The sequence below is a fragment of the Sapajus apella genome, unplaced genomic scaffold (assembly GCF_009761245.1).
Source record: "Sapajus apella isolate SASKATOON/1434 unplaced genomic scaffold, GSC_monkey_1.0 scaffold43, whole genome shotgun sequence".
Taxonomy (NCBI): Eukaryota; Metazoa; Chordata; class Mammalia; order Primates; family Cebidae; genus Sapajus; species Sapajus apella.
Genome location: NW_022436983.1, coordinates 15411363 through 15433259, shown reverse-complemented (window position 1 = coordinate 15433259; position 21897 = coordinate 15411363). Strand labels below are relative to the sequence as shown.

At 52.2% G+C, this 21897-nt stretch overlaps 1 pseudogene; it reads left to right on the top strand.

The window, feature by feature from the left end:
• The first annotated feature begins 596 nt into the window (after positions 1-596).
• LOC116566626 lies at positions 597-17787 on the top strand (annotated as a pseudogene).
• Positions 17788-21897: the final 4110 nt, after the last annotated feature.

The window sequence follows — 21897 nt, the reverse complement described above, 5'->3', positions numbered from 1 at the left end:
GGGAAGTATCCCCCCACTCACCTCTGTCCCCTGTGAGCTCTGAGGCGGCTTGGGTCCTGAGAGTCACATGAGTGGGGAGGGTGGTGGCCTGAAGCATCATCTCCTGAACACCTGCTACGTTCTGAGAATTCGCCATGCGTGGTCTTATCACACACACAGCTGCAGAGGTGGCAGCGACCCATCCATTCACCAAGGATTCTGCTAATTAATTTTTGTTTTTTTAAATAAAGATGGTGTCACCCAGGCTGGAGTGTAGTGGCATGATCTCAGCTCACTGCAGCCTCGGACTCTTTGGCTCAAGTGATCCTCCCACCTCAATCTCCAGGGTAGCTGGCACTGCAGGTACACATAACCACCCAGCTAATTTTTTTTTTTCCTCGTAGAGACGAGGCCTCACTACACTGTCCAGTCTGGTCTCAAACTCCTGGCCTCAAGTGATCCTCCTACCTTGGTTTCCCAAAGCACTAGGATGACAAGCGTGAGCCACCATGCCCGGCCACTTTAATAAATCTTTTTTGAACATCACATATGCTTTCACGCTTGTACTGAACCCAGGGCCAGGGATGGGGGATGACAAATGTCAGGAAATAGAAGCCATGACTCTCGCCTTCAAGGGGCCTGTGACCCTCGGACAGCGGAAGCATGGGCTGGAAGCGTTACACCAGAAGGTGAGTTTTGTTCTTTTATGTGTCCTATAAGTACAATCTGCAAATGCTACAGGAACCTGGGAGGGGTTGAGGACCAATGACCAGGGCGCTTTCCAGAAAGAGGGTGCTCAAAAAGCCCTGTGGAAGTTACCAGCCCCTTCCCACACATGGACACCTGGTCACTACTGACTGCGGGTCACGTGTGGAGCACCCAGGCACATGGTCATGTACCCGGCATGTGCCCGGAATGCTTTGTCCCTGGTCCACCTGACAACACCTACCTCTCCTTCAAGGACACCCTTGATGGTCCCCTGTCTACGGCTTTCCCATCCCTCTCCACTTCTTTCGGCAGAATTAGCAGCTCCGGCCTCCACTGTGGTCTGATCACTCCAGCTAATGTGGACTCCCCCACCTCACTGACCACATAGAAATGTGATCACCTGTTTCTGTCTTCCTTCATAGCCACCCTGTAGATGAGGAGTCAGGAAGTCATGGCCGTCAGGTGCTTCCTTTGCACGGGGCCTGGCACCCATGCAGGTGGCATGCAGCCGATGGCTGTCTGCTTGTTCAGTGCATGGGAGGAAGTGCACACCTGGGGCAAGGCTGGCCAGGAAGGAGCAGGTGCTCAGGGGCCACATCTAGGAGGCTTGGAACGCTCTGGAGATCTGCAGACGTGGAATGCCCAGTGGAGGAGCTGAGAGTAGGAGGCAGGAGGCAGGCCGTGTCATCCTTCACTGAGATGAATGGTTCCAGCAACAGCTCAGACAGGTAAATAGTGGGGCTGGGGCCAGACAGGGCCCCACTCCACCCCCGCTGGCTCTGCACTGGTGACAACTCCTGTCAAGGCTTGATGGGAGGCTGCTGGCTGCTTCTGCCCCTCTTGCCCTGCTAGGGGGTGGAGTTTTACTCAAAGTTGGGGAACCAGCAGCTACTCTGTTGACTCCAGCTGCACGAGAGTGCCCAGGGGGAGAGAAAAGCGGGGGATCTCCTTTCCTCCACTTCCACGGAAATTCAGGGGGGACATTGGTCCTGCCAGATGCTCTGCGTTGGTCAATGCCCCCTACCTCCAGGAAGTCCTCCCTGACCAGTCCTGTTTATCTGTCCTTCTATTCACCACCATTTCACACCCCTGCAGAAACTGATCTTCCAAATGAAGGTTCCGGCATCCACTATCTGTCTCATTCACTCGACACTTGCACTAGTGTTTGTACAACTGAAGTCTAGTCTGCCCTCGCCGGCTGTGTGGTCTGGTCTGCTCTAACCTTCGGTTGCTTTATCTACTTCATGGGAATATGAGGTAGACATTCTTTAAGGCGAATTTTGTTCCTATATCTGCCACTTCCTGTTTTGAACCTCGGCTTTGCATCTGGCAGACGGAGATCACAGTGCTGGTGTCTGGATGAAATGAGGCCCTCGTGGGAGGGGCTTGGCCCGGGGCAAAGATGGCAGGTACTTCCTGAGCGTTAGTGATGGCCTCTTGTGGTGGGGTAAGCACAGGGCTCACAGGCTGCCCCTGGCCCAGAACTCAGGTGTGAAGGTTCCTGCTCCAGTCTCTCTGAGTTGGGATAAGGGATCCTGGAGAGAAAAATGGGGTGTCTGCTATATTCCCTAAAACTCTGTTAACCCAATGCTCTGTTCACCTTTCGATGCCCCACTTCAGTGTTTTTGCATCCACCAAGTATCTGATTTTGTTTGCTCCACTTTTTCTTTGTTGTTTAGCTAATCAGCTTAAAGACATTCATACTTGGTTTGGGGGTGATTAAATAAGGATCTCTTAACTACATGGTGTTTTGGTAGGAGATGTGTGTCCTTTAAAATTAATTAATTTACTTTGGAACAGGTCAGTACAATGTTTCTAATTGTTTTAGAGTTTAAGATCAAGTCACCAAAAGTAATTTTAGTTAATTAACCTTAAAGTGTATTATTATTTGAGGGAAATTTTCAGTTTTGTTTTTAGTTTCAAGGCAACTAAAGAGATGTAAAACCACCCCCAAAGTGGGAGCCACTGTAACAGGCAAAAGGCTCAAATGTTCAGGCATTTGTGCTGAGGACAGAGGCTATCTCCTTCCCCCAAGGGGTTGATGTGGGGTCTTGAGGGGAGCTCTCAGGACACCCCAAGGAGAACTGAAAGTTGGGAGCAAAGAGAAGGGGTACTGTGGTCTCCCAGTTGCTCCCTCAACCTTTGCAGGGCAGGGCAAATTAGAGTTGGGGTGAACACTATAGGTGCAAGTCACTTAGGTGGGAACAGAGAAGACCAAAATCTGAGCAGAGCTGTAGCAGCATCCTTGTCTCTTATTCCTTCATCCATTCCTCCATCCATTCATCTATCTAGTCAAATTTGCTCACCCACTACCTTTCATCCCTCTAATCTAACCATCCACCCACCCATCCACCCACCCACCCATCCATCCATCCATCCACCCATCCATCCACCCATCCACCCACCCATCCATCCATCCACCCATCCATCCACCCATCCACCCACCCATCCATCCACCCATCCACCCATCAACCCACCCATCCATCCACCCATCCACCCACCCATCCATCCATCCATCCACCCACTCACCCATCCATCCACCCATCCATCCATCCACCCACCCATCCATCCATACACCCACTCATCCATCCATCCACCCATCCACCCATCCATCCATCCATCCAGTCAAGTTTGTTTACCCACCACCCTTCATCCCTCCAGTCTATACATCCAGTCACCCACCCACCCATCCATGCATCCACACACCCATCCATCCATCCATCCATCCATTCATCCATCTATCCTTCCATCCATCCGGCCAGCCAGCGAATTTTGTTCACCCACTACCCTTCATCCCTCCAGTCTACCCTTCCACTTAACTACCCACCCATCTATTCATCCATCTATCCACTCAATCTCCCACCCACCCACTCAATCACCTACCCATTTAGCCATCCATCCACTCAGTCGCCCATTTTTCCATCAGTCTATCCATTCATCCATCCACCCATCCATCTACTCAATCACCAATCCATCCATCTACTCAATCACCAATCTATCCATCCACTCAATCATCCATCCATCCACTCAATCATCCATCCACCCATCCATCCACCCATCCATCCATCCATCCATCCAATCACTCATCCATCCATCCAGTGAATACATTTTTTAAAGATTAAAATAAGGGCCGGGCGCGGTGGCTCAAGCCTGTAATCCCAGCACTTTGGGAGGCCGAGGCGGGTGGATCACGAGGTCAAGAGATCGAGACCATCCTGGTCAACACGGTGAAACCCCGTCTCTACTAAAAATACAAAAAATTAGCTGGGCATGGTGGTGCGTGCCTGTAATCGCAGCTACTCAGGAGGCTGGGGCAGGAGAATTGCCTGAACCCAGGAGGCGGAGATTGTGGTGAGCCGAGATCGCGCCATTGCACTCCAGCCTGGGTAAAAAGAGCGAAACTCTGTCACAAAAAAAAAAAAAAAAAAAAAAAAAAAAAAAGATTAAAATAGAAGTAACAGTAAGATCCCTGGGGTAGGTAAAAACAGAGAGTTTGAGGATTTGAAAGAGGAATCATGTGACTGAAAGTGTTCAGTAAAAAGCAAAGGGAGGGAGAGCTGTTTGAGAACCTGGGCAGGGGCCAGGCAGTGCTGGGTCTTATGGGGCCTGAAGTCTGGGTTTGGGGCCTGAGGCCAAGCTGGTAGCAAGGTGGAGGAGACAAGGAAGGCAGAAGCCACTGGAATCCCAGAACCTGAGGTCTCTGCAGTAGCCTTGGTGCCACCACCAATGACCCAGCAGCTGTGGCAGAGGCAGGAGCTGGGACTGGGAGAAGAAGGGTGGGTTTGGAATCTGTAGACCTGGGTATGGGTTGGGCTCTGCTTCTAATTGTCTGTGTGACCTTCCCAGGCCTCTGTCTCCTTATTGGCAACATGGACACAATCCTTCTGCCTCCTGGTTTGCTGCGAGAAGCAAATGAAATGACGGCTGAGAGATGCACAGGTGAGATTATGAGAAGCCAGAGAAATACAGGTACGCTGGAAGCAGCTGGTGCAGGGAGGGGCGGAGAGTGTGGGTAACTTGCTCAAGTGGTGCAGCAGGCAGAGTGGGATGTGCCAGACTCTTGGCCTGCCCGGGGGCTCTAGCTGTGGGGTTGGAGCAAAAGATGGGGGCAGAGATGGGCAGGCAATTGCATTTAACAGGAAAACCCTATTCCACTGGCTCAGGGAAATGAATGGGGAGTTTCATAACAGAATACTTCAAGAAAGTTTTCCATCTGCCCCTCTGCCCCTGCAGGTGGGAGCCACCACCTTTAACTTCGCTATTTGGATCCAGCTAGGAACCTCATCGCAAAATGAGGACGGTTGGGTGGCTACGGGTAAAGTAGAAAACATCCTTCTCTCCCCTCAGCCTTGATTTGTTCCAGAAAAGTATTTAAGGCTGATGTCAAGTACCTGGCACACAGCAAGGGTTCATTCATCCAACATTCTCCAGAGGCCCTGAGTGGTCAGCCCTGCGCCCTCCCACCCGCCTTGGCCTGGCAGAGGCCCCGTTGCTCCTTTCCCCTGGGACTCAGTGGGCTTTGAGGAAAGTAGGAGCAGTGACTTGGGTGGAGGAGGCTGGGGTGCCATGCCCTGGCAGCTGCCCCAGGATAGCCTCTCAGAGGTCTGAGCTGGGCCATGAGGCACTGAAGCGTGTGCTGGATTCAGGAGCACCCTGGAATCCGAGATGACTGTTTCTTTCCATCTATTCATGGCCTTTGCAAGCATTTGCTGAGCACAGGTTCTGGCTTCCCTAAGTGTGGGGGCCTGGCTGGGGGCCCCCGGGCCTCTGATTGGCCTGAACATCTGGCTCACTGAGCCCAGTGCTGGGGAGAGAGGAGAGGGTGAGGGTAGGAGGCGTTGTCCCAGACAGACAGACAGACAGACAGAACTAAGATAGCCCCCAAGCTTAGTCACCATTTCAACTTTTCACATCTGAACCTAAGACAGCACATGTCAAACTCAGGCCCTGCCCAGACTCCCACACCCCCCTCCCCTCTCTGGGCCTCTCTCCATCCCCCACCCCTGCCTTTAGTTTATGGATGACTCCCAACCTTACCCTGACACTGTGGGATCCTCACTTCCTGTGTTTATCTTGGAAAGGGACGGGGCTCTCTCCTCTCACCCACCCAGTCGGCTGACAGAGCCACCCCACACAGGTTACAGTGTGTGCTCATGTGCACGTCGTGTGTGCGTGTGTGTGTGTGTGTGTGTGCACGCGCGCACGGGCACGAGCATGAACCAGGGCGCCTATGTGGGGCCAGGAAGCCTTGCTCTTTGTCATTCCAGGGTCTGTGGTGTGTGCGGGCTCTCCCTCGTGTGGGTGCCTGAGTGTGTGTGGGGGGTAGCACACAGGCATTGGGGTCCTACCAGGTGCACCCTCAGCACCGCCCCTCTCTGTCCTCACTGCATCCCCGTTAGTGATGCCCCCATTTTGCTGGGGAGAGAGATGAGGCTCAGAATGGTGAGGTCACTGAAGCAGAGACAGAGAGCTGCCGAGTGGGTGGAGGAGAGTCTAGAACACAAGACATTCCTTTTTTTTTTTTTTTTTTTTTGAGACAGGGCTTCACTCCGACACCCAGGCTGGAATGCAGTGGCATGATCTCAGCTCACTGCAACATCTGCCTCCCGTGTTTAAGTGATCCTTCCACCTCATCCTCCCAAGTAGCTAGGACTAGAGGCGCGAGCCACCACGCCTGGCTAATGTTTGTATTTTTTGTAGAGATGCAGTTTCGCCACGTTGCCCAGGCTGGTCTCAAACTCCCTGACTGAAGCAATCCGCCTGTCTTGGCCTCCCAAAGTGCTGGGTTTATAGGCATAAGCCACTGCGCCCAGACTCCTCCACTTTTTGGTCTTAATTGTTGTGTTATTTTTCCCAATTAGGGAAATTAAAAGTGCAAAGAAGAAAATGAAAATCACCCCTAACCCCACTAGAGATAGCAGTTGTTCACATGTGCACCTACGCACCCAGACTTTCCTCATGCATGCAAACACACACACATAACTCATTTACTCAAAAAAATGGAATTGTATATGGAACTCTTCTTCCCTCCCTCCTTTCTCTCTTCCTTCTTTCCTTTCTTCTTTCCTTCCTTCCCTCCCTCCCTCCCTCCTTTCTTTTTTACTTTTTATTGTAGAAAAACTCAGCATACACAAAAGTTTAAAGAATAGCATAAAGAACCCTCAACACACATTTTTAAAACCTTTTCTCTCCTCTCATTCATGTAAACAAATGAAGACTTGTGCCGTGACTTCTGCCCACATATGAAGTCCTGACCGTCAGCCATGTAGCTGGTGGGAGTTCTGAGGCAGTGCTTTGTGATCTGTCTGCACAGCTGCTCCTTCCCTTTCCATCCCAGCTGCCCCCGACTCTGCCAGCTGGTTATAAACACTCATTTCTGGTCTCTGCAGCCCAGGCAGGGGCTGGCACAGGGTTTGGGGTGGTCAGTCTGGGTGCACTCCTGTCGGAAGCCGCTGACCTTGCCCATGATTACTTCCTCAGGAGGCATCCCTCGAAGGAGAACGATCTAGACCAAGGGGCACAGAGGCTACAGAAGCCCCTGCTCCTGTTGCCATGTGGCCCTTCCCAGAGCAGAATTTATAGTTCACTGTCCCATCCACCTGCCCACCTTCCGCCTGCAACACAGGAGAGGGTCCAAGTCCCCCCCCGCCGAAAACACTGGTGGTCCCTCTGCAGACCAAGAGAGGGCCAGAGGGGTCTGTAGGTGGGAGCTCTTGCAGAGAAAGCCCCTCCCAATGCCTCTCCCCTGGTGGCATCCCAGTCCCCACAGTGGCTCCCTATGGGGCTTTCTTCCCTCTGCGATGAATCCCTATCTTCCCCACCTGTAAGGAAATCTGCTCAGGGAGTGAACAGATGAATCCACACTTAAGAATCACTGCCTGATGTCTATGTCCTCCCCGGCAGTGCTCACATGTGACATACGGGAGAGTCCCAAAGGTGAGCAAGGCTCCTGGGTGCTCAGGCAGTCCGGGGACCATGGTGCACAAGCAGACTGTGTCCAGGCTGCAGCTGAGATACACTCAGCCTCAGCGTCCTCATCCGCACAATGGAAATAACCCTTGCCCTGCCCTACTAGGTGGCTGCTGTGAGGATTAAACAAAGTCTTAGGTGGAAAATGCTTTGTTCCTGGGAAGAGCTAAACATCATTTGCTGTTATCATCAGAAGGGCTAATGCCTGGGCCCAGGGCAGTGAGTTGGTGGCAGAGCTGGCCCCATTCCCCCAGAGGATGAAAGGAACACATTCTCATGGAGCCTTCAGATAATCATTAAATCATTCAATAAGCTATAAGTGATAATAATTATAATGTAATCAACAATCTAATTGATATCATGAAAATGTTAATTCATTAAGTCATCTATAACCCTACAACACATGATTATAAAGTGTGCCAAGTAGATTAGGGAGACAGGGCTGGACTGGGTTACCAGTCAGAGGCTCGTGGAGGAGGTGTCATTCAGTCTGAAACCTGAAGGCTGAGGAGGCCTTTCGAGGGCTGCGGAGGAGAGCGTTCCAGCGGTGTGGGTGGTGTACCCAGAGGCCCTGGGTGGAGGGAGATGAGCTTGCTGAGTTTCAAGGAGCAGAAGGAAGCCTGAGTGGCTGGAGCAGAGTGAGAAGGGAAGGCAGAGTCTCCAGGGCAGTGCTGGAGGGGTCCCGGGACCATTCGGCATCACCCTTCCTGACGTTAGGCCCTGCCAAGGCCCCCTTCCTGGCATGCCAGCCCATCGCCCCCAGAAACAGTATTCTCTGTTTCCTCTTGCCTCCTGCAGTACTTCATCCAAGGCCTTGCACCAGGGCCTCGTGGAAGCCCCAGACCCTTGGGTGGGCAGGAGCCTTGTGGACTTCTCCAGACGTCCAGCCCTGACTTTGCCTTGACCACAGTGTGCAGTGGGCCAGGCCAGGGCCGGGGGAGGCCAGCTTCCTTCTTGCTTTCATCTGCAGGCAAGATCTCCCTGATCATATCTTTTGTTTTTAAGCCATGTGTTGGGCTGTGGACAGTGAATGAGAGTTCAGGAACACACACCTATAAATCTGCATGGAATGAAAGAAAGGTGCAAGCATCAAGGCGTATGACGCCCTAAGGGCTCCCCTTTCCCACTTCCATCTGAAGACTCCTTGAGGTCTGGTGTCAGGGGACAAGCTAAGAAAACTAAGGAACGGGGGTGGATGGCAGACAGATGAGGCCTGGAAGGGAGCCCAGAAATATCAAACCCAGCACAAGATGGGTGGGGACTTGCTTGGCACATTCGGCCAGAGCCAGATCAGAACCAGGGTCTCTGACTCCGTTCCGTGAAGGACCTGAGCACGGACTGGATGCTGGACCCTGGAAGGAATGAACGATCGCTGTGAGAAATGCCCTGGGTGAGCAGAGCCAGGAACTCTGGGCCAGTTGGGTGACCTTGGGCAAGTCTAGACCTCTTTGAGCTTTTCATCTTTCTCCTCTACAAAATGTTTCTGCCAGTGATGTTGGGAGGTTCTGAAATCCCATGAAACCACCTATGCTAAGGGGCACTTTGAGCTGCTGTGTCTGTGCAAGTCTCTGAATCCTGTGTTTAAATTATTTGTTATTGTTCGGACTCCATGTTCGGGTCCCCTTCCGCGAACGCTCCCTTCGTGGAAGCCGTCTTTCTCTCTCCTGGACTTCTCCTCTGGGGTCCCCTTCCACACTCTCTCGTGGAAGCCTGTCTTCTCCTCCTAAACTCCATCTCTCTCTGTTCCCTTCCACTCAGTGTGGAAGCTGCTTTCCTCTCCTGGATTCCATCTTTCTGGCTTCTCTCACTCAGTGTGAGAGTTAGCTGTTTCTTTCTCTCTCCTTCTCCGTTCTCTCTCTCTAAATAAATCACTTTCTGCAAACAAACAAACAAAAATTGTTTGTTATTGTTTAACCAGTCAGGCATGGGGCTTCATCCTTGCAGGTACATCCCATTTCTGTCCAGCTTGAGTTAAAGGTGGAGGACTGGGAAACAGACTAACTCATGTGACCCATGAGCAAACAGTTCAGCATTAATCCTGCATCTGCTATCTCCTCCTATGCCACCAGTGATGGGCAGCTCACTACCACACGAGGCTGCCGTTTTCCATGGCAAAATAGCGCTGATGGGCTGTAAAGCGCCTCCTACACCAAGTTACAGTTGGCTCTCGCTCCTGCGCCATGGAGCTACAAGGATCCTAGTTACTCACCCACTTTCATGGTGATTCTTCTAGAATCATCTGGCCTTGAGTATGCTGCGCTGCCTGCTCCCAGGACCCAGGCTGACTCAAGTTTCTTTCTGAAGCCTTTCTCCTCTCTTGAGTTTTCTACAATGATCATGTGCTACTTTTTCTATTTTGCAACTAGATTATATTATTTGTGATAACCAATCAATACCGAATGTAAGAAGAGGAAGTGAAAGTCTCCTCCTATTTTTCTCTCTCCAAACCTGGCTTCATGCAAGACCCAGGGCCACCTTCCTGCCGGCTTTTCTCTCTTTGGTCATGTACTGTACGGAACCGCCGAATAGCACCGAGCACGCAGCAGGCAGCACAGGGGAGGCTTGAGAGCACTGGCGCCGGAGCCTGCCTGTGTCCTGGACTTGAATCCTACCCCTTATCCTCAGCCTGCTAACATGAGGTCTGTAACATGGGGTCATTAGGGTTCAGGCTCATTAGGAGGATCGCACGAGTCCATGTACACAGGCTCAGACCCAGGCTGGGTGCACGTGAGCCATCACAGGTGTTTTGGTTTGTTTGTTTGATTAAAAACAAATGGGACCACAGGTGCGTTTCACTCTGTAACTTGTTCATCATGGATGTTCATCATGGATGGCTCTCCGGGTGAGCTCTGGTAGGCCTATCTCATTTTGTGAACGCCTGCAGAGCTGCTGTGTGACCACACTCATGCTATATCCACGTTTAAGATCAGGAAAAGTCACTTTTAAGAAAGGCTCCAAGGTGAGGTCCTCAGGCAGCCTTCTGCCGCTGCTGGTATCACTTCGCTCCAAGGAAATCCTTTTCCTTCTCCCCTTGGTGGCCCACGGCAGCCCTGAGCAGGCCAGGCCAGCTCCAAGAAGTGGGAACCAGGCTCTGACCCAGAAGACAGCTGCGGGGAGAGGGTGGGTATAGATAAGAAGTGACCAGGCTCCTCCCTGTGTGGCCAGAACCCCTCAGAGAGGATCATGTGGGCAGGGCTAGTCAGAGAAGGCTTCCTGGAGGAGGCAGGGTCTGAGTGGGGCCTTGAAGGGTAGGAGACAGCCAAACAGACAGAATTGGGTTGGGGGAGAGACACTTGTGGCAAAGCCAAGCTGTTTGGGCTGGGAAGGAGTTGGGGTGTCTAGAGCTAAAGGGCCACATAAGGGAAGAGGGGGAGGACCTTGAGCACCAGGATGCATGTGGGTTTGCCCTGCCTGCAGTGGGGAGCCACAGAAAGTTCTAGATGATAACAAATGATAATGTTCTGTGTGACTCTGAGAAGGCTCTAAACCTCTCCAGGTCTCAGCTGCCTGTGGATGCTGGAATAGACCCGAGGGAAGCAGAGAGGACTACTCAGGGGCAGGAACCGGAGATCAGGCTCTGCTTCCTTTAATGAAGGGGACCCAGAAGTGTGGGAGCAGTCCCAGAAGTGTGGGGGCAGTCCCAGAGGTCAGTCTCTGCCTTCAGATCCCCACTCCACAGCATTCAACGTTTCCTTTCCTTTTAACCTGCCGGCTTTCCAGAGAAATCTGATTTTGTGAACATGTTTTCTTAGCCAGGGGAAGTGAGCACCATGCAAACAGTGAAGATGGCTGTGTGTGATAAGGGGCTCAGCTGCTCCAGCGCGGCCGGAGGGAAGAGGGGCTGGTTGCTGCTGGCTGCCTTTGGTGCAGAGAAGACACATGGGCTCAGAATGTCTGAGCTGAAGGGACTTGGGAAGTATCTAACTCACAGATGGGGAAGCAGGGGCCCAGCCAGGGAAAGGCTTTCCCAGCCAGCACGGAGGGCCTGACTCTGCTGGGGCTTATGTCCCACACTCCAGCTAGAGGGTCTGTGGTGGGACTCTCATTCTCTCTGTAGCAGGCTGGGCTGGTTGAACCCATGCTAGGATTCGGAGTCTGGCCGGTGGTGGCCCTGCTGGCTCCTCTCTGGTGGATCTCACTTGAGGTTGAGAACAGGGAAGATGAGGGTGACGGGGGAGAGGGTATGTCCTCCACCCCACCTTGGTTTTGAGTTGTGATGAGAAAGGAACGGGGGAAGATGTGCCTGAGCCGTTGTCATGGAGACTATGCAAGACCCAGGGCCCTGGAAGGGCTGCCTTAGGGCCCAGGTGACAGTCAGCAAGCTGGAGTCGCGCTAAGCCCACTCCTTGACCACCTCCATGACAACATGGCAAACGTGGCAGCTGGAAGCTCCGGGTGACCAGGGTGGAGGGTGGCCACACGTGGTGCAGCATTTTTGTGGGAGCGTCTGTGGCCAATGCAGTCGCAAGGCATCTCACCAAGACCTGAAGAAAACTCCTGGCGGTGGGTTGGGTACCACCGTGGAGGATACTGGGAGTAACTGGCCTTCCAGCTGGGGCTGGGGAGGGGTGTTTGGAGTGGATGACATCTAAGAAGCTTCTTCATCTGGATATTAACATAAGTGTGACGTGGGTACCTACAGGCTGGTAAGGCTGGCGCACAGCGGAATTCCAGTGAGTGGCCATCCTCTACGCTCTGCAGCAGGCCCAGAGACTCCAGGTCTGCTTTCAGGAAGAGCACACCTCCTTTGCCCTCTGGAACTGTGTTGGGAGTTTTCACAACCTGAGGGGGTTGGTGTTTTGTTCCATTTTCGAGATAAGGAAACCGAATCTCCTAGGCTGCTGTGCAAGTGACCACACGTGTGACTCTCCCTTCCTGTCAACAAGGTTGAGCTTTCTCCGGAAGCTGTTAGTGGTGGAATTTCTGATGTTGCAACAGACTAACAGCAAAGGACATTTCTGGGCCATTTGTCCTCCTAGGGGCACCCACAGCTACAGCTGAGCACCAGGAAAGGGCGCCAACTTCCTTTGCTGATCCCCATTCTACCCCCTTCCGTGACTGTGGGAACCAGGGATGTGGGGTGTTTTCCTACATGATTTCATCTTCCTGAGGACCATTCTGCAGAGAACGGGCTGCCCCCAGGGAGGCCCAGTCACTTCCCATCCCTGCTATTTCTTGGGCAGTCAGATGCCAAGGTCTGTTCAGTCAACATCCCGCACACCAGACTGGCACTGCCATAACATTCTGACCCGACTTAACCTTGGACGGTGAGCCCGGCACTTTCCTCCTCCCAGCCATTATTCTTTCAAATCCCCTTTGGGCAACCTCTCTGAGCCTCAGTTTTCCCAGCTGTAAAATAGGGATTCATAGCAGCAACACCCCATAGGCCTGTTCTCTTTTTCCAAGGCCTGACATTGTCACTGAACAAACTCAGAGAGTGAGGTTCAGCCGGGTGTTGTGGCTCACCCCTATAATCCCAGCACTTTGGGAGGCTGAGGCGGGTGGATTGTTTGAGGTCAGGAGTTCGAGACCAGCCTGGCCAACATGGTAAGATCCCATCTCTACTAAAACTACAAAATATTAGCTGAATATGGTGGCAGATGGCTGTAATCCCAGCTACTCAGGAGGCTGAGGCAGGAGAATCACTTGAACCTAGGAGGCGGAGGTTGCAGTGAGCCAAGATCGTGCCATTGCACTCCAGCCTGGCGACAGAGCGAGACTCTGTCTCAAAAAAAAAAGAGAGATGGAGGTTCACTTGCTTCCCATCCTATGAGCTCTCACTGAAGTTCCCTGTGTGCTTCCCATCCAAGCCAGGGCCACCAGCAGTCCCGGAGAGACCATGCAGCACTCTGGGCGCGAATCCTGATACCTTTACTTACCTGCTTACTTACCATGATCTTAGATAAGTCCCGTAGCCTCTCAGTGCCTCAGTTTCCACAATGTGTAGAATGGGGACGATAACAGTACCCACCTCGTAGGATGAAATGAACCTCAGCCCAGGGCCTAGTGTTCAATTGCTACACAGTATACGCCAGCCATGAGTGCAGCTGGGAAGCGCAGTGAATACGGGGAATGGAAAGTGTCTCATGCCCGGGGAGGCCACATCAATCTCACTTTATTAGATCATAAGTGCTTCTAACAAGGCAAACAGCAGAAGGCAGGCAGCCCGCCAGCCAGGGCCAAGAACCCAAGTCTAGTGCTCCAAGACCCTGGACATCAAAACAACAACGCAAAAGGCTGAACATCAAAGAGTGAACAGCGAGTCCAAACATTTTCCTGTGCTCTTATCTTAATTAAAGCAAGTCATACACAGAGTTTTGGATGACACAAGTTGAAAAGCCAGGGTCTGGTTTTATTAGCTTTCGCTGACACCCACGGAGAAGTCTGTGACTTGCCCAAGGTCACCCAGCACCCTGGGGCCAGAGTTGGGGTCCAAAACCAGGCCTCAGCTGCTAGAGTCAGTGGGCCTTTCAAAACCTCCCTGCCCCCACCCTAACCTGAGCTACGGGGACCCAGAGTTGTCATTTCAGGGGAGAGGTCTCAGTTCATTCATCCAGCTATACATTGAATGAATCATGTCTATTGAAGGCCTTCTGCCTTCTAGGCACTGTTCTAGGCTCTGGAGATACAGCAATGAACAAGACGGTCTAAATGGGTGGGGAAACCAGACGTCAGTAAACAGTAGATAACCATAGTCACGCATTACATGATGATGTTTTGGTCAGCACTGGGTTGCGTATATGACAGTGGTCCCATAAGATTATAATGGTGCAGCCGCTTTGCCGACGCCACCACCAGGAGCCCCAGACTATCGACCACGGTCAACCCCACTGTGTTCTCCGACATGGTCAGCCATGGCGAGCCCTTGGCCCCCTTCTCCTTCGAGCTGTTCGCAGACAAGTTTCCAAAGACAGCCAAAAACGTTCATGCTCTGAGCACTGGAGAGACAGGATTTGGTTATAAGGGTTCCTGCTTTCACAGAATTATTCCAGGGTGTATGTGTCAGGGTGGTGACTCCACATGCCATAATGGCACTGGTGGTAAGTCCATCCATAGGGAGAAATTTGATGATGAGAACGTCATCCTAAAGCATACAGGTCCTGACATCTTGTCCATGGCAAATGCTGGACCCAACACAAAGGGTTCCCAGTTTTTCATCTGCACTGCCAGGGCTGAGTGGTTGGATGGCAGGCATATGGCCTCTGGCAAGGTGAAAGAGGCATGAATGTAGGGGAGGCCATTGGGTGCTTTGGGTCCAGGTATGGCAAGACCAGCAGGAAGGTCACCATTGCTGACTGTGGACAACTCAAGTAAGTTCGACTTGTGTTTATCTTCAGCGCTCGACCACTCCTTCTGTAGCTCAGGAGAGCACCCCTCTAGGCCATTTGTCCGCAGTATCCTAGAATCTCTGTGCTCTCGCTCAGTTCCCTTTGGATTCTGTTTTCCTTGTTCCCTTCCATGCCCAGCTGGATTGCAGAGTAAAGTTTATGATTATGAAATAAAACTAAATAACAGACAAACAAAAAAGATTATAATGGTGCTGAAAAATTCCTATTGCCTAGTGATGCCCTAGCAATACAACTCATTACCTTTTCCATATTTAGATACACAGATACTTACCATTGTGTTACAATGGCCTGCAGTATTCTGTATAATAACATGCGATACAGGTTTGTAGCCTGGGAGCAGTAGGCTAAGCCACAGATACCAGGAGGGAGGTAGGCTCTGCCATCTAGGTTTGTGTAAATGTGCTCTATGATGTTTACACAATGACAAAATGGCCTAGGGCTGCGTTTCTCAGAATGTATCCCCATCACTACACGAGGCATGGCTGTGTTTTGTTGCTATTGTAAATGCCATTTTTTATGTCCCTTTTCTCTGAATCTGGGCTTGACCGACAGACTTCAATGAAAGTGTTGCTGTAATGCTTTCCAGTCCCAAAGCTACTTTCCCTTCTCCTGGGATGCTCACGTCTGAAACCCGGCTGCCATGGTGTAAGGAAGCCCAAGTTGCCCTGTCGAGAGAACCAGGTGGGGAGAAACTAGTCAAGCCAGTCGCTACTTCGGAGAGGAATCCCCCAGCCCCCGTCAGCCAGCACTGGCAGCCACCTACAGCACCACATGGAGCAGAGCAAGATCAGCTGGCTCTGCCCACCCTGCCCAGAGTGCAAATTCATGAGCCAAACAAAGGATTGTTGTTTTGAAGCCGTTGAGTTGCAGAGTGGTTTGTTATGTAGCAATGGACAACTAGAGAGCCACCTTTTACCCTCACAGGGCCGCATAGGCCCAATTATGAGCCCCATTTTATAGACAAAGAAATTGAGGCTCAGAGGTGTAACATGGCGGGCTCAAGGTCACATGGGTAACGAGTGGCAGAGCAAGATTAAGCGACGTCAACTTCTGTATTTTTTCCACGCTACCCCCTACTGTCAGCGTGACAGCATGGCAACTGGGAGGTTTCCATTAACGCCATTCTCACTCAAAAGCAAGAAATGCAAAAGGGGGATTCTTGGGCATGGCGAGGTGACTGGGGAGACAGTGGCTGAGCAGGGGAACTTACAATGGTCTTAGGGTCCTCCCAAGTGTACCAGGTAGATGGCAGTCACTCGTTTTGTAAGGAGAGGCCACGGGGGCCTTTTGAGATGAGCAAATACAGGCTTGTTTGCCTGATGGGGGACCTCTGTTTCCCCATCTGCGACGGGGGATGGGAAAACCACCCCTGTCCTGTTCCAGCCAGTGTTGGACATGAGCGGCCCCCTTGTCAGCTGCTAGCATTCCATTTTGAAAGAAATGAATCATAGCAGAGACTCCCACAATGAGAATTTTTAATGCAAGAATGTCCGTGGAGGGCAAGAGGGAGAGGGCAAGGCCCGCTCCTGAAAGCTTTGTAAGCAAAGGCCCCCTCCCCTCCCCGCAACTGCGCTGCTTCTGAGGCCGAAGCAGCGTGAAAGATCCAACCTGGGAGGGAAGCGGGGCTCTGACTCTGGTCCCAGCTCTAATCCTGACCTACTGTGTGACCTCGGGCACGTCACCATCCCTCTTTGGTCCTTATATGTACAATCAGAGGTTGGGCCAGCTGATCTGGAAGATCCTGACAGTGTCCAACAGGCAGGAATGGACCAACTCAAAGAAACTGAGAAGCTTCTCTACCCCCGGCCCTGAGATCGTGCAGAATTTAGCCGTCAGTGAGGAACCAATCAATCCCTTGGGCTGTTCTAGAGGTGGTGATGTAGGGGAGCTCCACCAGGCAAATTCTTCTCCTCCCCCTCCTCCCTTCCTTCTCCATTGTCATCATTATTATTTATTTGCCTTTCAAATGGGCCACCCAGAGCTCTTTATAAAGATAAAAATATCATAATTCAAAGCCTCCACCAGCAACTCAATCCCATCTGTGTGATGGAGGGTTGCACACGATCACTTTGTTCTTCCCAACTCTGACTCCTTCAGGGTCTTATAAAAGGAGAGCATGCACTTTCAACCTTCAATTGAAGATGATGCTGACGCCCTTGCTGAGGGTGGTGGCTGTCAGGTGCCAGCACAGGCCCTGTGCCGGGCACCGTGTATAGGTATAGCATGGTCTCATGTGCTCTTCTCAATAACTCTACAATGTAGCCAGCTATCATTACTGGTTTTTTTTTTTTTTTTTTTTTTTTTTTTGAGACAGGGTTTCACTCTGTCACTCAGGCTGGAGTGCAGTGACATGATCATGGCTCACTACAGCCTCATCCTCCCAGGCTCAAGTGATCCTCCTGCCTCAGCCTCCTGAGGAGCTGAAACTACAGGCATGCACCATCACACCTGGCTAACTTTTTAATTTTTGTAGAGACAGGGTCTCCTTATCTTGCCCAGGCTGGTCTTGAATTCCTGAACTCAGGGGATCCGCCCACCTCAGCCTCCCAAAGTGCTGGGATCACAGGCATATGCGGCCACATCCAGCCTCATTTTGCACAGATGAAGAAACTGAGGCCTACAGAGGGAAAGTAACTTCTCTGGGGTTGCAGAATTAGCGACTCGGATTGAGACCCAGGTGGCCTAACTCCAGAGCCTCGATTCTGAATTCTTAGGCTATTTGCTTCCCAGCAGCAGCAACAACAGCAACTACTACTATTACTATTACCCACTGCTTCACTGAGCATTTATTATGTGCCAGGCATGGAGCTCAGGATTTTAATTCTGTTCTAGCAAATCCATGCTGCAGAACAAATCGGTCCAAAGTTGATGAGAACAATGAGTGATGTTTTTGTGTTCATGCATCTGCAATTTGGATGGGGCTCAGTGGAGACGACTCGTCTCTGCCTCAGGTGGGATGATTCCAAATGCCTGGACGAGCTGGGATCTGGCTGGGTAGCTCCCTCGCGCTCTTCCTTCGGGTCAGGGCCTCCAGCATGGAGTCCCCAGGGTCATCGGTTTCTTACATGGTGGCTGGGGGCTCCTAGAGACCAACAACAGAAGCAGCAGGATCCTTCTGCCCTAGCCTCGGAGGGTGGCGATGTCACTCCTGCCGCGCTCTGTTGGCTACAGACAAGCACAAGGTGGGTCCAGATCCCAGGGGGAGGGGCAGTGAACCTCCATCACGGTACTTTCTTTATCTGTGTAAAAGTAGTAATGGGGCTGGATGTGGCCGCGCATGCCTGTGATCTCAGCACTTTGGGAGGCTGAGGTGGGCGGATGCCCTGAGTTCAGGAGTTCAAGACTAGCCTGGGCAAGATAGGAAGACCCTGTCTCTACAAAAAATGTAAAAGTTACCCAGGTGTGATGGTGCATGCCTGCAGCTTCAGCTCCTTGGGAGGCCTAGGCAGGTGGATCACTTGAGCCTGGGAGGATGAGGCTGCAGTGAGCCATGATCATGTCACTGCACTCCAGCCTGAGTGACAGAGTAAAACCCTGTCTCCAAAAAAAAAAAAAAAAAAAAGCCAGTAATGATAGCTGGCTACATTGTAGAGTTATTGAGAAGAGCACATGAGACCATGCTATACACGGTGCCCGGCACAGGGCCTGTGCTGGCACCTGAACGCCACCATCTCAGTAAGAAGCTTGCCAAAGGACAGATGGCCATCTTCAACTCACTGCGCTTATGTTCTCACTGAAGAAACTTTACAATAATCTATGAGATTCATTTATCCACTCACATCCATTGAGCACCTACTGTGTGTCCCACACTGCTGCAGTCCCTGGGAGATGGCAGTGAATGTGAATGTCATTACACCCACTTTACAGATGAGGCAATGGAGACCTGCAGGGGTCTGAGGGACCAGCCCTTTCACTGTAGACCCTCACGGGTTCTTTACAGTGAGCTCATGAGGCTGGTACTGCGATGGCCAGCCTTGAAGTGGAGGAGCGGGATCCGTATGCTGGCCAGGCACTCGCTCAGCACCCGGTCCTGCCTTGTCTTAGCGAGTTCCAAGTCTGCACTTCACTGTGACACAGATGCATGGGCCTCACTGGACTTGAGTGCTGGCGGTGGGGGGGTCCTGCAGGAGGAGCTGGGCTAATGGAGCAGAAGCCCTTGGTGCTGTTCAAATGCCAGCCCTGATGCAAGGGAGGGAGGGAGGGGTGCCTGAGGGCGGGAAGCGGTGAGGGAGATGGGATAATGGCCCAGCCTGAACCTGTCGCCACGGCAACCGCAGGGGCCGTCTGGAGCCAGCAGCCTGCCAGGCCTTGGCCCCACAAAGCCCGAGAGGGAGGCAGAGGGGGCGGGCCCGGCGGGGCATAAATCAGGGAGTTCTATGCCCCTGACTCCGGGCAGACGATTTATGGGACTACTCCAAGCCCACAAGATGCAGAGGGAGAGCTGAGAGGGTCTCCCTGTTCCCACCGCCCCTGGGGCCCCTGTTTGGACTCGGGTGAGGGGCGGGCAGGAAGAGGCCCCTCTAGGCCACCCTCCATGCTGCTGGAGGCCCCTGCCCCCACCAGTCCCGTAAGACACCTCTGTGCCCACTGTACCAGGATGTGGCCCCCACACCAACAGCAGACGTCTCCAGAGTTACCCCTAAATTATTGAAATACATGCTGATATTTCCTATCTTATTCTGTTCTATTCCTTTTTGAAAATGCTGATCCTAACCCACTCAATTAATATCATGACTCATTCATGGTAGATGACCTGCAGTTCGGTCAACATTGATCCAAAGGAAGCCAGAGTGGGAAACTGAGGCTCACCGACTCCCTCCCCTCACACACAACTGGAGCAGATTTATATGCATCAATCAGCTCCTCCAATCTCCTCCACACCTGGCTCTGTCTCAGGGCCCAAGCTTATTCCCCACCATCCATTATAGCCATTCAAGATGGAACCAGCTTCCTTGGAAGGTAATGAGCTACCCATCTCTGAAGTCATCCAAGCAAAAGTTGAATGACCACCCGCTGGGTGCTTCAGGGGATCCCAGCATCCCTTAAAGGGAGGGAAAACTAATGCTTCTGGGCCTATATGGGGTGGGAGGCAGGCAACACTGACTATTTTGCCCACATGGGGGATGAGCCATAGACAGGGTGGGAGAGAGGCTGCAGGTCAGCCAGCCCCACTGGAGGGGGCTCAGAGCTTCAGGCTGGCTCAGACAGACAAGGGGCAAAGATGGTAGCAGGAAGGTGAGTGGCCAGGGATGGTGGCTCACACCCGCAATCTACCTCAGTATTTTGGGAGGCCGAGACCAGAGGATCATTTGAGCCCAAGAGTTCGAGGCTGCAGTGAGCTATGATTGCATCACACACTCCAGCCTGGGTGACAGGAGAGACCCTGTCTCTAAAAAAGAAGGTGAGCCTACCTGGGGGGACCTTGGGAGAGAGAACAGGGGCCACTTAAGAGGCCCCAGCACCCAGCCCCCTTCCTCCTGGCCCCTTTGCACCTACCCACCCGGACCTACAGGGGGCTGTGCCTCCCCTGGCTGGGCCCCTAGTCCTGGAACAAAGTTCCCAGCCCCGCAATCACCCGCTCCCTCCCTATCTTCTGCCTCTCTCAGCTGTCCAGCTCCAGAAACAAGCTCCTCTTACCAGGTGGTGCTGAGATGCTAAGAATGGCCGATGGCATTGCCTCTGCACAGCACAGAGGCCTGCTGCCCCATTCACACAGACCGGGTCCCAGGCCCAGCTCTGCCACTCACCTGTGTGTGACCTTGAGCAATGGCCTTGACCTCTCTCAGCTATTTCAGTCAATAGCACGAGGCTATCATATCTACCTTGTGATCGCTGATAAGGGCAGACATCCAGGGTATATTAAGTTAAAAGGGCATGTTTGTTAAAAACAAAAGCAACCCCCTTTATTTATAGGTTTGCTATACATGCAAAAGCTTGGAAGGAAACTCCCCAAACAGGTGGTAGAAGGGTGGCGGAAGGGGCAGAGGTGGATGGTTTTCATTTCCAACTCTATACACTCTTAAATGATTTGAAAATGTTTAAGCCAATAAGCATGTACTAATTTTGTAAACAAAAAATTGAAATTAAAAACAATCTAGCCCCAGCCCCCAGTCTTGCTGTGAGAATTACCTAAAGGATAAACGCGTACAGAAGGCTGGGGGGGGGGCAGCCCCCACCTTCTCATTCATTTTTTCTCTTCTAGGGTCTTGTTCATTCGTTTGTGTGTTTTATAAACTGGTGAATTAAAGATGTATAAAGATGTCTTGGTGTAATTTCAAAGACTGTCCTTCTTCCGGGAAAGCACTTGTTGACCATTGTCCAGCCTCCTGCAGGAGTGAACAGTGGAAATTTAAGCACAGAGGGACTTGTACCTCCCTTTAGGGAACCCCCACTCCCTTTAGGGACCCCCGGGGAAAAGGGGTCCTTTATGCTTCACACCAGTCTCAGGAAGTGCATGCAGTTAGGATGGCCATCTTCCAGCGTGAGAAAGTGAGGTTCCGTGCTAACGCCTTGTCCAAGGTCAGGGGCTTGTGAGGGGTGGGGATGGGGGGGTCCAGGCCCTTCCCCCTCCGACTCCTGTGCCCAGGGCCTCGAAAGGCTTCCCTCGGACCAGGAAGTGGAGTTACTGCTCTGGGTGGCTGGAGAGCAGTGCCAGCGACAGAAGCCTGGCACAGGGGGAGTGGGGCCGGCTCCTGCCAGCCTCCTCCACGGCGGGCCCACGCCGGGTCCTCTTGCTCCTCTCATCTTCACGGCAGCCATCCATCCCCTCAGGGCCTCCACACTGGCTGTTCCCTTGTCTGGAACACTGTTCCACCAGATGTGTGAATTTTTCATTTTCTCAACGTGCGGGTTTCAGTTCCAGAGGCCACTTCCTCAGAAAAGCCTGTTCCGG